General features: G+C 33.8%; 1 protein-coding gene across 1 annotated transcript in view; it reads left to right on the forward strand.

Moving 5' to 3' along the window:
• Positions 1-4,682: 4,682 nt before the first annotated feature.
• Positions 4,683-15,143, forward strand: part of LOC116165621 (furin-like protease 1) — a 55,592-nt gene continuing 45,131 nt past the window's right edge. Inside the window, exon 1 of the mRNA XM_031480213.1 lies at positions 4,683-4,725. The gene's annotated coding sequence lies outside the window, so the exon portion shown is untranslated. The remainder of the gene's footprint in view (positions 4,726-15,143) is intronic.

Here is a 15,143-nt window from a genome sequence, read left to right on the forward strand (position 1 = left end):
CTTCGCATAGTATTTGAATACTTAACCTTCCTTTTTTTACCAAAAATCGACTACTCCAAAATTTCTCGGGAAAACACTTTTTCTTATTAATTTTGGTGCGTAGAATCCAAAACAATTCGTACTTTTTCGATCAGACTTCTCAATCAAAAGTTATAGACTAGAAACCAGTTTCGAAAGAAAATTCAAAGGGCTGTAGCTTTTGAACTAGTAGCCCAATCTTGGAACTGTTTGAAATTATGGATTCTACAGGCCACATTCTATAAGAAAAATTTTTTTCCGGGTCGATCTGAGACAATTTTTTTTCGGCTCTCAAAAAAAGGCAATGTATAACCTCCCTTTTTTACCAAAAATCGACTACACCAAGATTTCTCGGGAAAACACTTTTTCTTCTTAATTTTGGTGCGTAGAATCCAAAACAATTCGTACGTTTTCGATTAGACCTCTCAATAAAAAGTTATGGGCAAAAAACAAATTTCGAAAAAAAATTCAAAGGGCTGTAACTTTTGATCTAGTAGCCCAATCTTCAAACTGTTTGAAATTATGGACTCTCGATCGATCTCGATCTCAGACAATTTTTTTTTCCGGCCTCAAAAAAAGGCAGTACTTTTAAGTTATTCAAATATTTGAGAACAATTTAGAAATGTTTAGGGAAAGTTTCCATCAAATATAAAAATCCGATACATCTGAATACCGAACTCGATAGTCTACGTAACTTAAAAATAATAGGGACCTTTCTTATATCCTTAAGACCATATGTACCAATTTTCAAAGCGATCGCACGTTTCTAAACAAGTTATCATGCACATGGACAAACGGATGGTCAAAAATGGATTTGTTGCAAAATCGCTAGGATTAATTTCAGAAAGGCGTACGTATCATGTGCACGACGTACGATCGCTTTGAAAACTGGTACACGTATTCTTAAGGATATAACTGGTATAAGAAGGGTCCTGGTAGGTACCTCCTATATAATAATATAATAATAATAATACGCTTTTTACTCCCCTTAAATTTGTATATAACAATAGAAATATAAAAAAAGCTAACCCCATACAAAGTATAACTTGATTTTTTAAGTAGTATTAAGCCTTTTATCTAGTATACTATTTTAAATTTTTAATGTATTTGAGTGACAAGTATTTGAATACTTTTTACTGTATTCGTATACTTTTCAAAGTAAGTTAATGAAATACTTTTCAAAGTATTTGAATACTTTTTATAGTATTCGAATACCTTTGATAGTATTCGAATACATTCTAAAGTATTTGAATACTTTTCAATGTATCTGTATCTAGTATTCGCTTGTGCTGGACGTAAAAGTATTTAGTATTCAAATACCTTTCATTTGTGTAAAGTATTTACGATTTAGTATTCAAATACTTTTTGAAAGTATTCTGCCCAGCTCTGTTCTAATGTATGAAAAGTTTAAGATGTCCATTTCGATGTAACCATCCCTGCTAATAAAACTTATTATGCATAAAGAATTCGGGTTCGCCTTTATCGGTGCAATAATAATTCACAATGCAGAAACCCCGAAAATCGAAGCGAAACAATGAGAAAGCGTCGTAGATATTTGTCGTGCTGATATAGCGCGCCCAGATTATTATCTGATGTTAGTGAAAAGATGGTAAAATCGATATATCAATATGTCACAAAGAGCCCGTTTCTAATTCATTTGCTTTTTTATTCAGTTTTGAAAAAGAAGCTGAAAATAAATTTAAATAAGTATCCTAAGGATTAATTGCTGCGTTTGCCAGAATTCACGGTTTGCCGCTGTATGGTTTGCTTAGTGGCGCAGATATTGACCTGGTTTTCTGGGTAATTGCATTAAAACTTTAAGGAAAAAGGAAAATAAAGTTTTTCATTTCAGGTAACATGTAGTTTATCGCATCTCGCAGTAAATTGTATATGTTTAATACTCGCACCGGAAAATAAATCTCGACACGACCTTCAATCCTGATGTGTAAGAAAACTTTTGGAAATGTGACGTGATTTATTGCACGTTGTTTTGATCTATTTTGTCATGCTGATGATAGTTAAGAAATACCGTTTAAAATTGCAAATACATATAGGAAAACACTTTAATGCGGTAATTTAAATTCCCTCTCATGTCTACGAAAGAAATACATGTGTAAAGAAAAGGAGATAGGGAAATTTAGTATTCCAGTAAAACCACAGTTTATAAATAGGCTTATGTACCCTATTTTGTGTTATGGAATCAGCTTACTCTCTTCTAAACACGTCACTACTTAAACTATTGTTAGTTTAATCACTTTTATAGCTTTTCTTTAGCAATAAACAATTTAAATACCCCATAAAAGTATTTCACGTGACGATCTACAAAAGCTTGTTTGCGACTCTTCCGTTCATACGGACACTTTAATAATGGCAATGAAGTCTGAATTCTTTGATCGCTGCACCAAATTTAGGTGGAAGCACTATTATTTTTTTCCTTGTTTTTAGAGTTGGACTATGACGTTAATAATGATTAATGGTGCTGATTAATTTTACAATACGATCAGCTTTTCAATGGAGAACTGTTAACTGGAAAATTTGTTATGTTGTTATCTCCAAGGATAAATGAACCGTATATTCTAACGTTCATAAATCTAGTAATCAAATACCTAAGGTAACATAAGAGAGAAAACAATTACGATTGAACAACCCGATTCTTGGCCTACCTCAGAAATCTTGCACAAATTTATATTTATGTCTGTTTAAACCTTTTTGTACTCAGACACACGGTCGAACTCTGAGGGTAGTGGTGTTTCAAGTTTGATATTAAAAGGTATTACCGGAATATGTCCTTTATTTTATCTTCTGTTGCTATAGGTACGAAAGCAGGGCGATTGTCAGATTATATTGTCAGGGCATCCTAATTTAATGGAAAAAATCAATATTAAGAGAATCTAATAAACAATTAGAAAGTAAAGCTCATCCTGGAAAAGACTTTCTCTACTTCTGAAGTACAGTAATGCGTCATTAAATATTTACGGTACGTTAAAACCCGTATACATCAAGTTAGTAAGCATGTAAAGTTACAATTTGTCAAACACCATGTAAAAACTTGCGCCAAACTATTTTTTTGATAGCGCTGTACTACAGTAGTCATTTGCCTTTATTTATATTAATTATAATTATTTAAATATTATAGTATACATTCTTTTTATTAAGGCCGTTGCTGATACTCCATTAATACACCTATTGCATGTTTGTAAAATCTGCCGTTCCTCTATAGTAGTCTACGTGTCCGTCCGTCTGTCCAGTTCAAAAATACTCTTGAGTAATGTACGTGTTTTCACCTGTCTAATCATTCAATCATCGACCAAACCACATTTTATAGGCACTTCAACTAAGGGTAGTAGTACCTATAATGTCAATTTAGCTGACATGACTATGTAAGTAATGTATATTTTGTTTTCATCAAAAGGGTTTTATCAGTAAAGTTTGGCCGTTATCAGCCGAGCTTCTAAAGGGTAGAATATCTTAAGAACCGAGTTAAGAACACTTTACATAGTATTTAATGAAATTATAGGCTTAATCTCCGCCCATAAAGCTTGTAAAATGCCTTAATACTAATGATTGAAAATTGATTTTTATATTTTACAATCGTTTATTAGTAGGGGTTTCTCTGTAGAATGTAAAAAAGATCAAGTTACCCCATCATAAGCACAATATAATGGAAACTGCGGCGGAAGTTAGGTTGTAGGTGATTCGAGAGAATAAATAGTGGCCAAGTACCCTTACTGGGAAGTCAAGCGTGCTAGGATCGCAGAAGTCCCTTAATTAAGTCTTGTATTTTGCGGTGTTATTACCCCTTTTATCTCCGCCATCCATTTTAATACTTTCCATCCTCTTCCTTTTCATGTCACTTTACACTTTCAAAGTTGTTTCTGAACCAACACTTAGTTGCTTCTCTCCTTTCCCCCGTTACTATTCATTTTGCTGTATTTCTGACGGCAGACACCATAAACGAATGAATGTGTATCACAAATAACCTGGCGAGTTCATCTAATTTATAATACTGCGCTGTACTAATTGCTACTGTTGGCTAAAGTTTGTATGAGTAAAGTTTCAATGCAAGAATATTTAATGAGAACTAACAAAATGCGTCAAGTTCTCTAACAGTTATGAAGTAATTGGATGATGTTTTCCGACCCAAAGTACAAGCAAAGTTACGAAATGATTTATAATCGTTAATGCTTGCAGAAATTGGTGGTCCTAAGTAGCTACGCTGATGTTACATCCCTTACAAACAACGTTATACGGTTATGATGATGATAACGTAAAATAACACCGAAAATATTATTTAACTTAAAGCTTCTCCTTGTTAGTGAAACGATAGGTAGTAGAGTGTCTCGGTTTTAATACCGCTGATCATGCCTATTTAGACAAAATACCAAGCCACTTTTTTAGTTCAGTTAATTTTTCCTCATCTTATCTATTAAAAAATGTAGTAAGTATATTTCCGTCAAATGTAGACAACAATGTTTGAAGATTTTGCCAACAAAATTAGTGCACAAATAACATTTGTGTTGTGTACAATTGATAAAAAAAGATGTTAGACTTTAATTTATCAGTTTGGTTTGTCGTGTTGTTTGATGATAGGTATAATTACCTACTAAAAGAGCACACTACCTGTTTGTTGTTTTGCTCGTATCTAACCGATCTTCTTGTTCCAGGTAATGTGTTCATTAAGCAGGATTCATCATCAAACCCTATCGGGTAGGTGTAACTATAAAGGTGGGTATGTAAGATATGAAAATTTACTTATCCACCAAATTTTTATATTTATTATATTGTTTTCTTTATCCTTTTTTACTATGCGTGATTTGTGTTTGCTCTTTAGTTAACAATGAAAAGGACGATTTGAAATTATTATATATTAATGCTTTTCGACGATACTCTCAATTAATTGCACATTTCACAAATTATTTGTAAATCAACCTAGTTTTATTGTTTTTGTTTCCGGTGGCCATAGTGTTTTCATCAATTTTAGAACACAGCTCGCAATATAATACCATTTAGAAAATATAATTTAAACTAAAGTTGTCACCTTTTGTAAGTCGAAGGTATCTGACCTAAATTGCGCGAAATTTCAGGACTCGAGATCATTTTTCCTAAAAGTAAACTTAAAATCGTTTTAGGGACTACATACGGAAATGCGCCAAACTGTTACGAATAAAGGCCGACTTTTTTAAAACACTTTTTTTAGTATTGAATGAATTATTTTACGGAATCAACAAAAATAAAAAGAAAAATGTATAAATGCGTGTACTTTATTTCAATTATGAAGTAATCTTTTCGTTCGTTTGGATATTGATTTGTTTTGTGTATTGAGACCATTCCAAATAACAGGCAGCCCCACTTTTTAATTTTTGGTTGAAAATGAGCGATGAATAATGAATGTGATTATGATTACATTTATGTACTTTTAATTACGGTTATCATTATATTTATGTAGGGGATGTCATGTTATTCAAAACCGTTTGTAAGTTATCTTTGCCAATTCCTGCTGATAACGTAGGTCCAGATACATCTTTGAGTTGTTGTAGAGTTTTTGTCGATGATTTTCATTTGCATTAGTTTATCAATGCAATTGTGTCTCAGAGAGTATTTGTAACTGTTATACTCTCCAGCATAAATAGTGTCATAACATAACATCAACGTATCGAGGTGTTCTTCGCGTGAAGATTAGAGGTGCATGTGCATATGAAATCAATTTTAATAACAAATTTCGTTCACATAAGTTTCCGCGTTGTGATACTGCTATGTACATTGTAGAATGTGCTTTTCGGTTTTGTATCGTAAATTGCCGTTGGATAACCGCCAAGTTACAGGTTTTTGGACCAATTCCATTACCGTCTGCAGCACTATTAACAGAATTGGAACATATCCACTATCTTTTACAACCTTATCACAAAAGAATGTGTGTCTAAAGTTCAACGTAGACATAACACCCAAGCTTGTATTTGCAAACAAATTAAATAAATTGGTGTCTCCTTTGAGCAGATTTTTTTGTAGAAACCTTTAAGAGAAATATTAAAAATGACAAAAGTCCTGTTTTAAATTTTCCTTTAACTGTTTCACGACTCCTTGAAGGGGCTAATTAAACAACATTATTGAATTAATTCCCCTTACTTTCACCTTTGTATGCCCGGGTACATACATTTCGCCCCTTCTTGCTGGTTTTTATACTACTTTGCCTCTATTTAGCCTAAATCAATATATTTCACACGAACTACATAATAATACAATTAATAAAAGTCAATAAAAAAATAAGTTTATTTCCGAAAAAGCAAGAGTTTATACCTTAAACGCAGTCAAATCCGTGGTACGTATCTGTATATATTTTCTATAAGGATAAGGTTTATTGTCTGTAGATAAGGCAACAAATAGTAAATCACGAAAAAAGTAACATAAAAGATGTACCTACTGCTGTATAGGGTTTTTGATTCCCACTTATTTTCATTCAATTTGGGAACACAGAAAAGTGTGAGTATTTTATGTACACCGACTAAAAATTGATTGAATTTAATATACAGGGAGTAACCAACCAAATACGTTTTTAATATCTTTAATGGGACATCCTGTATATTTTTATAGTTTGAGTAGCCTTTTATTTTCTGATTACAAATACATACCGTGTGTCCCAGGGAGAACGCACCATAGAGAAAGAGAATTAATGTATTTTTTGGCGAAGGATCCGTGAGGCCTTTGATATGTGTTTGACGTTATTCCACTTATCTGATGCTAGAAAGGGATTGGAGTAGTACGTTGAACGCTAATTGTATATGATATTGTATAACATTACTTTCACTCTTTAATGAGTTTTGCACTATTAAGGGATAACAACTCACGTGCAGTTCAATGGCAATATTGAAGTAATGAAGAAACAAAAACCAATGTATCGGATACTTGCAGACCCACTTTCGTTTAACATCTACTCTAACGAGAGTGGATTTGATAACATTCCGTCAATTCCCAGTGAAGATAAAATTCAGGGAAATTACTCTACGACTGTTCTTGAAAAGTTGGAACTATATTGTGTAGCTAATAAACCCCTAAAGAGCATCTAAAAAAGCGGCAGAGAACCTCGGGTGTGACTCTACGGGGTCATTGGATTTGACCAATTTTTCAATAGGCTTATTACTTGTAGCATATAGCTCAACTGTGAAAAGTTTGAACCGAATCGGTCCAAGCGTTTGACAGTTATCGTGTTCACGGACAGAGGGACACTATAAAGCTTGCCTATATCGCTTTGCTCTGCCGCTTAATAAAGGATTACTAGAGGCAATATTTTTCTTAACTAAATCCACAAAAGGAATTTATAATTTATTGATAGAAGAACTTAAATTATGCATTCTATTCTCCCTAAATGCACCGATCGATGAAATTAATTTTTCTTTATATGTATAGTTCCACTGTCTCTAAAATATGGAAATCAGCAATTATTACTCCCGTTCCAAAAATTAAAGAGGCTTTAAGAATTGAGCATTATCGTCTGATTAGCATCCTTCCGGCCATGTTAAAGATTGTCGAAAACGTAGTTTGTAAACAAGTTGATAAGTTTTTAGAAGAACGGAAACTGTATTATGAAAAAGAATCGAGTTTTAGAAACGGATACAGCGCAATAGTGAAATAGCATTACTCCATACCTTGAAGTATAACATTGATTGTGAAGAAGTTACACTGTTATGTCTATTGGACTTCTCAAAAGCCTTTGATACCGTTAGCCACTCTCTACTAATCACAAAAATAAAGTCCTTTGGATTTTCAAACAAATCAGTTGCGTCTGTTGCAATACCCATCTAACAGGAATCATAGGGCAACAATAAGGTCGGAAGGTAACTTTGCTATATGGGAAGCTCTCAGCGTTAGATCTGGGCAATATTTTGGGAAATTAAAGTAGATGCTATTTGAAGACCAAAATGCTAATAAAGGATATATTTATTCTCAACCGTTTCGAAGATATCGCAAACAATTGTCATTTTGTTTTAACTATACTAGTTTTAAAGGCGGCTATAAATCAATTCTTTCTAGCCAGTGTGACTGCATCAAAGGTTCAAACATTCCACCTGGCACGTTAATGCATTTCATCTGCACCCTTCTTAAATTTTGCGTAATTTTATTATTTCTGTTTATATTATTTATATTATAAGACAACTAACCTGTACAATGGTGCACTGTTAGTTTATACTCAGTTGTTATCCCAAGCTTCTACGTTGCCGTAATTCAAAAATAGCGGCAATTAATTAACTTATCTTTTATCAACTGTACCCAAATAAAGTCAAGTGTGATAATAGAAAATCGATTGATTTAAGGCACGCCTTCGAAATTGAGTTACACTCTGAGTGCTTTTGCATCTGCCATTAGTTGCACAAAATGCAAGTAGATACAAAATCTCCTGTTGATTTTCATAATCCGAGCACGAATTTTTTAATTTACTAATAGAGTTTGAGGCACACACACTAAAGTCCCTTTTAATTTGAGAACAGAGTTCATTTAAAGTGAAGCATTTAAATATTAGACGACGTCCATTTCCTCATCCACCACAATTCAATTACTTCCTTTGCGGTTGCTAATTGAGTTAATGCGAATACTTCCTGTTGCTGAGTTATTTAGTTCATTTCTACACAAATATTAGTGCAATGTTGGTTCCGACATTTTGTGAGTTGAATGTTTTTTAATATAACGCTTAAATGAAAATCAGGAGCAATCTTAATTGAATATATGCTTCCACTTCTCAGTGGCTTCAGGCAAAGTATTACGTAACGCATCTAATAAAACTTCACCCAGAACCCTCCAAAACCACCGCATGCTTCTTCTCCGTATAGAGTACTTATTTTGTTTGATCTATTCCTTCTTATTAGTCTTTATCTTTTCAATCTAATGGAACGAGAGATTAAATTTTAAATCTCGAGCATAACGTTGCTAATCGGCGCTGCCTTAATGAATCTTTTTTAACCGCATTGAATTTTTTTTAGAAAATAAAATGTTTAAGGCAGTAGGTGCAGGTTTTGTATTTATTTACTCAATCTTCCTCTCTCCCTGTATAGAATAGACCGAATAAAGCATCACATGAATTTTGAATTTTATAAGTGGTGCATGTCTCGAGAATATTCCTTATCTTACGTATCTATATGACATCTTTTTTTTATTTCGTTTGCTAATTTACTAAGTAAGCGAAGCGAATCAATTTCGTACTTCTTCGCAATTCAACTAGGTGTACTTCTACGTTTTACCGGATTTTTTCCCTTCCCATCTCACTTGATTATAGGCGTGTAGCTGAAATATCCCGTTTCTGCTTATGCGCGAAATATCCCGGAGCAAATATTTCTGGATCACTTTGGTATCAAGTCGATTGTAAAATTAGCAATTTTGGAAGTTAATCTGATTTCTAACCGTATCTCTTATGAATAAATTATGTAATTTCTACACTGACTCTGTGGATGATGGAATGAAATACTATAAAGTTTTATTTTCAGATTTTCAACTACACTACCTATTATTGAAAATGTTCTTACAGTGTACCTATGTCATTATTGTAATGTAATCTACATAAAATTATTAAATATCATGTCACGTTTGAAATACAATAGCAACTTGTGTTTTAAATGGAAAAGTCATTTGGTTATTTAAAGGAAAAAAAATTGGTAAAATTTCCGTGACCAAACAAATGCTATTATATAACGTTACATTATGAAGCAGTGTAACGTAAAATTTTAATCTGTCGTTTGCGTAAAGCATTTCGGCGGACTATTTTTTGATTTAAATATTTTAGGTTATTAAATACATATAAACTGCAAACATGAATAACGAATTTCTAAATGCGATATATAATTATGCCTCATTGAAACACTGTTCATTATATGTATGGGTTCGATAAAGATGACATGTTCAAACTTCGAGAGCACATAATATATTTGCATATTATTTATAAGCACATATGATGAAAGCTGTTCTGCACATGTACACATTTTTTAAATCTAATTTTCCATTGGTTCCTTTATTATTGTAAATAGAATAATAAAACATAAATTACGGTAACCTTATAATTTCCCTTTAATTTTATATTTAAACAAAACCAAAAGCGTTATTGTCATTTCAACAACAAAAATAACTTAAATTTACGATATAGCTGATGTATTTTAAAACTATCGGTTGATATTGAATAGAATTATCATCACGTAATCCAGCAAACAAGCAACTCAATTAGAAACAGAAATTAGAAACAGAAACAGCTTGTTCTTTTCTTCAATCAGATTAAGTTTTCTGTAAAAACTATAAAGGCCATGTTTTGTTAACCTCAGTACCTATGCTGTACTTTAAAATTTGTAGTTCCATTTAAGCATGTACTCCGGTGCTGTCACTGACGAGATTCCCCACAATTAAAATAATCCCCGGCGTTCTTTGTAACTATGTATATGAATGTACCTATGAGCATACAAAGAAAGAACTTGTTTGTTGATACCTAAAACACAGCTACTCATTGAGAGCACAAAGCTTGCTATGAAACACATTAACATATAAAGCTGTTTATTGTATGTACAGTTAATTCGAAAACAATTATTTAATCAGCTTTACTCGATCCCTGCATCAATTAATCTTTTATTCTACTTTTAAAAATATTGTAATGGCCGACGGGAGCAATTCCCAACACATAATCGGTATATCAATATTTACGTTTTTTATGAAAACTGTATTGCTTGATTACCGATTATCTCCGATTGGCAATTAATTTAAACGATGTGATCATGAAATTATAAGTGGAATATATTTAACAAGAATATGACAACATAGTGACAATGTTTATTTATTAGTGTGGAGTGGAATAGGTCAGAGTCAAGACTTAGATCGCAGAACCGTTTTATTTATACTCCACTAATAGTCCAGTCAACCTGTGTCGTAAAACACCAGTTGAACGAAAAAAATAGTATAAAGCTAATTTTTTCCCCACCGACTACTACCATTTAGACAAGTGTTTAGCCAAAAGTCCCCGCCCCTACCCCCTTGCTTCCTTCCCTGTGCCACCCTAAACATGAAAAGTGTATAGGGGTTTCGTAAATCGCGTCTCTCTCGATTACTAAACAACATATCGGATTGCAAATTTGTTTTATTCTCTTTGCTATAACATTGTCTACAAATAAGTTTCAGTTAACTTTCGTCGTAACTTTTACCGTTTGTTTGTAATTCGTATGAAAAGGTAAAAAGTGGTATATTTTTCGGCACGTAATTTTACTTTTTGTCGCAGAAATTTTCACGCCGACATTTTATCAAAAAATGTTACCTACAAAAGTTGTAGCTCCCATTATTACCTTTAAAATGATATGAAATAGTACTTACTTTGTTGAAGAGCCTGCGAGATTCAGCTGGTGTAATGCAGAATGCGTACCCAATCGTGGCGGGTTCCGTCGAGGTGGGCCCGGCGGCGCGGCGTTGCAATGCTAATATTGTTGTATAGTGAGTGTTTTTTTAAACTTTAAGGTACACTATTGCATTTTCTCTAAACTAAACCCAACGAATCTCAGTGAAACCTAAATTCCACCCTTTTTAAATTTGTGTCAAATATTAATAAGTCCTTGTATAGGTACAGCTAAAAAACGTATTTTAAATAGTTTTTTGTTTGAAAATGCATGTAATATTTTGTTTATGTTATTTTAGAAGAAAATAATTGCGGTATCTTAATTTTAAGTAAAAAATATTTTCAGATTATTCACATTAAAAAATAAATTGATGTTGACCATTTCCGATTTCCTAAACTTCCATGACAAGTTCTTCATTTTCTTCGACTTCAACCAAAGTTACACTTACATTGCTGTATGATCCATCCCCAGTCCGTAGCGCTGATTTCCTTATCTCCATTCCATTTTTGAATTTGATAGATGCTCGATAAGCGTGTTGTTCAGCAGCTCCAGATGTTGGCGCGAGGGATGCTATGTTAAATTTGGATTTTAATGACATTTTTGCAACAGCTTTAAGTTACATTGCATATCTACTGTCATTCGGACATGCAGGCCTTGTGCATCGGTATAGTTTCAAGAAAAAAGCCTCTCCTACCTCTTTGAGAATATTTGTGTCTACCTGTTTTTCATAAAACTGTTAAGCTTTTGTGCGATCATTTGATGAACTTAGCAATTTGTTCTCGTTGATTTTGCCTTTGCCGAATAAAGAAGACGTGGTATCACATCCTGTGATAGCATAAAAAAATATCACATCCTTCATATCACCAATTTCTTCACGGGTCTTGCTGATGTCATAGGTTGATGGTGTGCCAGAAGGTTTGTGAAAGAATAGTTGTACATTTTGGCACTGTGGTAGCCCTAAGAATAGAACGAAAAGATCTGTGTCCTGTCCGACAACAACTGTAGGCCTCACACTTTGAATCTGGGAGACACCATTGCTCTTTCAAAATCAACGCGTACAAATTGCTAAGTTCATCAAATGACAGTTTTATGAAAAACAGGCAGACAAAAATATTCTCAAAGAGGTAGGAGAGGTTTTTTTCTTGAAACAAATATGGATGCACAAGGTCTGCACATCTGGTGATGCTGAACAACACGCTTATCGTCTATCGAGCATACTATCAGATTCAAAAATGGATCCTGCAACTGCAAAAAGGCTTGCAAAAGAATTTGCAGCTGATTTAAAGCATCACTTGTTGCACAGAAATGTGAGGGAGCTGTGGCGGATCATCCAGTAATGTAACATTGGTTGAAGTCAAGGAAAATGAAGAACTTGTCCTGGAAGTTTAGGAAATCGGAAATGGTCAACACCAATTTATTTTTTATTGTGAATAATCTGAGAATATTTTTTACTTCAAATTAAGATACCGCAATTAGTTTGTTCTAAAATAACAACAAAAATATTATATGCATTTTTAAACAATAGTTATTTACATAAAAGTCAGGAAAATACGTTTTTTAGCTGTACCTATACAAGGACTTATTAATATTTGACACAAATTTAAAAAGGGTGGAATTTAGGTTTCACTGAGATTCGTTGGGTTTAGTTTAGAGAAAATGCAATAGTGTACCTTAAAGTTTAAAAAAACACTCGCTATACAACAATATTAGCATTGCAACGCCGCGCCGCCGGACCCACCTCGACGGAACTCGCCACGACTGGGCACGCATTCTGCATTACACCGGCTGAATCTCGCAGGCTCTTCAACAAAGTAAGTACTATTTCATATTGTTGTAAAGGTAATAATGGGAGCTATAACTTTTGTAGGTAACATTTTTTGATAAAATGTCGGCGTGAAAATTTCTGCGACAAAAAGTAAAATTACGTGCCGAAAAATATACCACTTTTTACCTTTTCATACGAATTACAAACAAACGGTAAAAAACTGAAGTCAACTGAAACTTATTTGTAGACAATGTTATAGCTTATAGTTATAGCATTGAATAAAAACACTATTCAATGGTTATAGTTATAGAGAATAAAACAAATTTGCAATCCGATATGTTGTTTAGTAATCGAGAGAGACGCGATTTACGAAACACCTACACTTTTCATGTTTAGGGTGGCACAGGAAGGGAAGCAAGAGGGGTAGGGGCGGGGACTTTTGGCTAAACACTTGTCTAAATGGTAGTAGTCGATGGGGAAAAAATTAGCTTTATACTATTTTTTCCCACTAAACACAGGTTGACTGGACTATAAGGTTGTTGCATTTCGGGAATATTTTGAACAGATTGCGAACGCCGGCTTGTTCCAGTATCTAATAGAATTTTGCTTTGGGTCGATTTCATGTAGGAATCTTCGTGGGAGGTCTGGATTTGAATTGCTCCTCGCATGTTATAATTTTCGGAAGTATATAACCTTGAAAGCGAGTTTTTCGCCATGGCACGAGTCGTGCCTCTTTCCCATTATACTTATATTGTCGATTTACATTGCCGGAATACCCCCCCCCCTCCATGATCGGGACTTCCGTTACCATGAATCGGAAAGGGTCCTCGGCTATCATTGTATACAATTGCATCTTTGATCGAAGTTTGAGTGAACTACTAACCAACAGATTTTTCTCGGATTACGAACTAATGCAGCTGTTTTAGGTTCAAAATAGGGCGGAAATGTCCTCCGATTTGATTTCTGCACTAAAGGGAATCTCGACAGGCAGCTGATTGCTGTGTTGTATCCGTTCGAGTATCCTGTCGGTTCGTAATTTGGATACCTACCTCTAGGCATTGTACCTAGTGTGGCAGCCTCGGACACTTGTTTTTTTTTAGACAAAAGCGATATTCCACTCGAAACGAGCAAACGTTGAAGGTGCGGTACAAAATTATTAACTGGTAAAAGCTTAACATAGATCCATTTGCGCCCATTATGTGCTAAATATATGCATTTCACATAATGGACGATACAATTTCAATTATTTACGACTCATAAAAACCTTACTTAAGTATTTGTTTTAGGTATGGTAATTCAGTATTTGTGCATGCATTTATTGATCGTTCGAAGTACCTAGGGTTTATGTTAGTTTTATGTAACGGACTTCAAAAATTAGAGTCGAACCCTGAATATGTATTTCGAGTGAACCAAAGAAATGCATATACATTAAACATCTTAGGGATTTTGGAAGATATTAACCTATCTGTTTCCTGAATATTTCTAAGCTATATTTAAGCATGTAATTCAAGCTGCACCGATACTCCGAACGGGAGCCATTCCAGTTAGTGTTGCGCCAAATCGCTATATAAAATTCGCAATCTTCTGGCAAATTGAAATTTTACCCACTAATGTATTTGTTGCTTTATATCCACACTAATGAAACCGCGAACGGGTAATCGTTAATTTATATACATCTTGCAGGAAAATTTGTCATCATTCGCCTCAATGCGAGAAGCTACAGTGTGAGGACAGATTCGTATCACCACTCTCTTCAAATGTAAAATAAAATCGATACAATTACTGGCCTTATTTTATTTGAAAGCGTAATTAATACCAATAACTTTGTAATTGAGTTTTATGGAAATGCAAATTAATTTGCAACCGCATTTTAATTAACCTGATAGGTATTTTAAAAAGTGCATTTAACTGCATTGCGCTTTTAAACTCTGCGTTTAAGGTGGTTCTTTTAATAACCTGCCGCATAAAAATTGACCGAACGACCATAACATAATATAGTCCCGTATAGTACG

The sequence above is a fragment of the Photinus pyralis genome, unplaced genomic scaffold (assembly GCF_008802855.1).
Source record: "Photinus pyralis isolate 1611_PpyrPB1 unplaced genomic scaffold, Ppyr1.3 Ppyr1.4_LG3a, whole genome shotgun sequence".
Taxonomy (NCBI): domain Eukaryota; kingdom Metazoa; phylum Arthropoda; class Insecta; order Coleoptera; family Lampyridae; genus Photinus; species Photinus pyralis.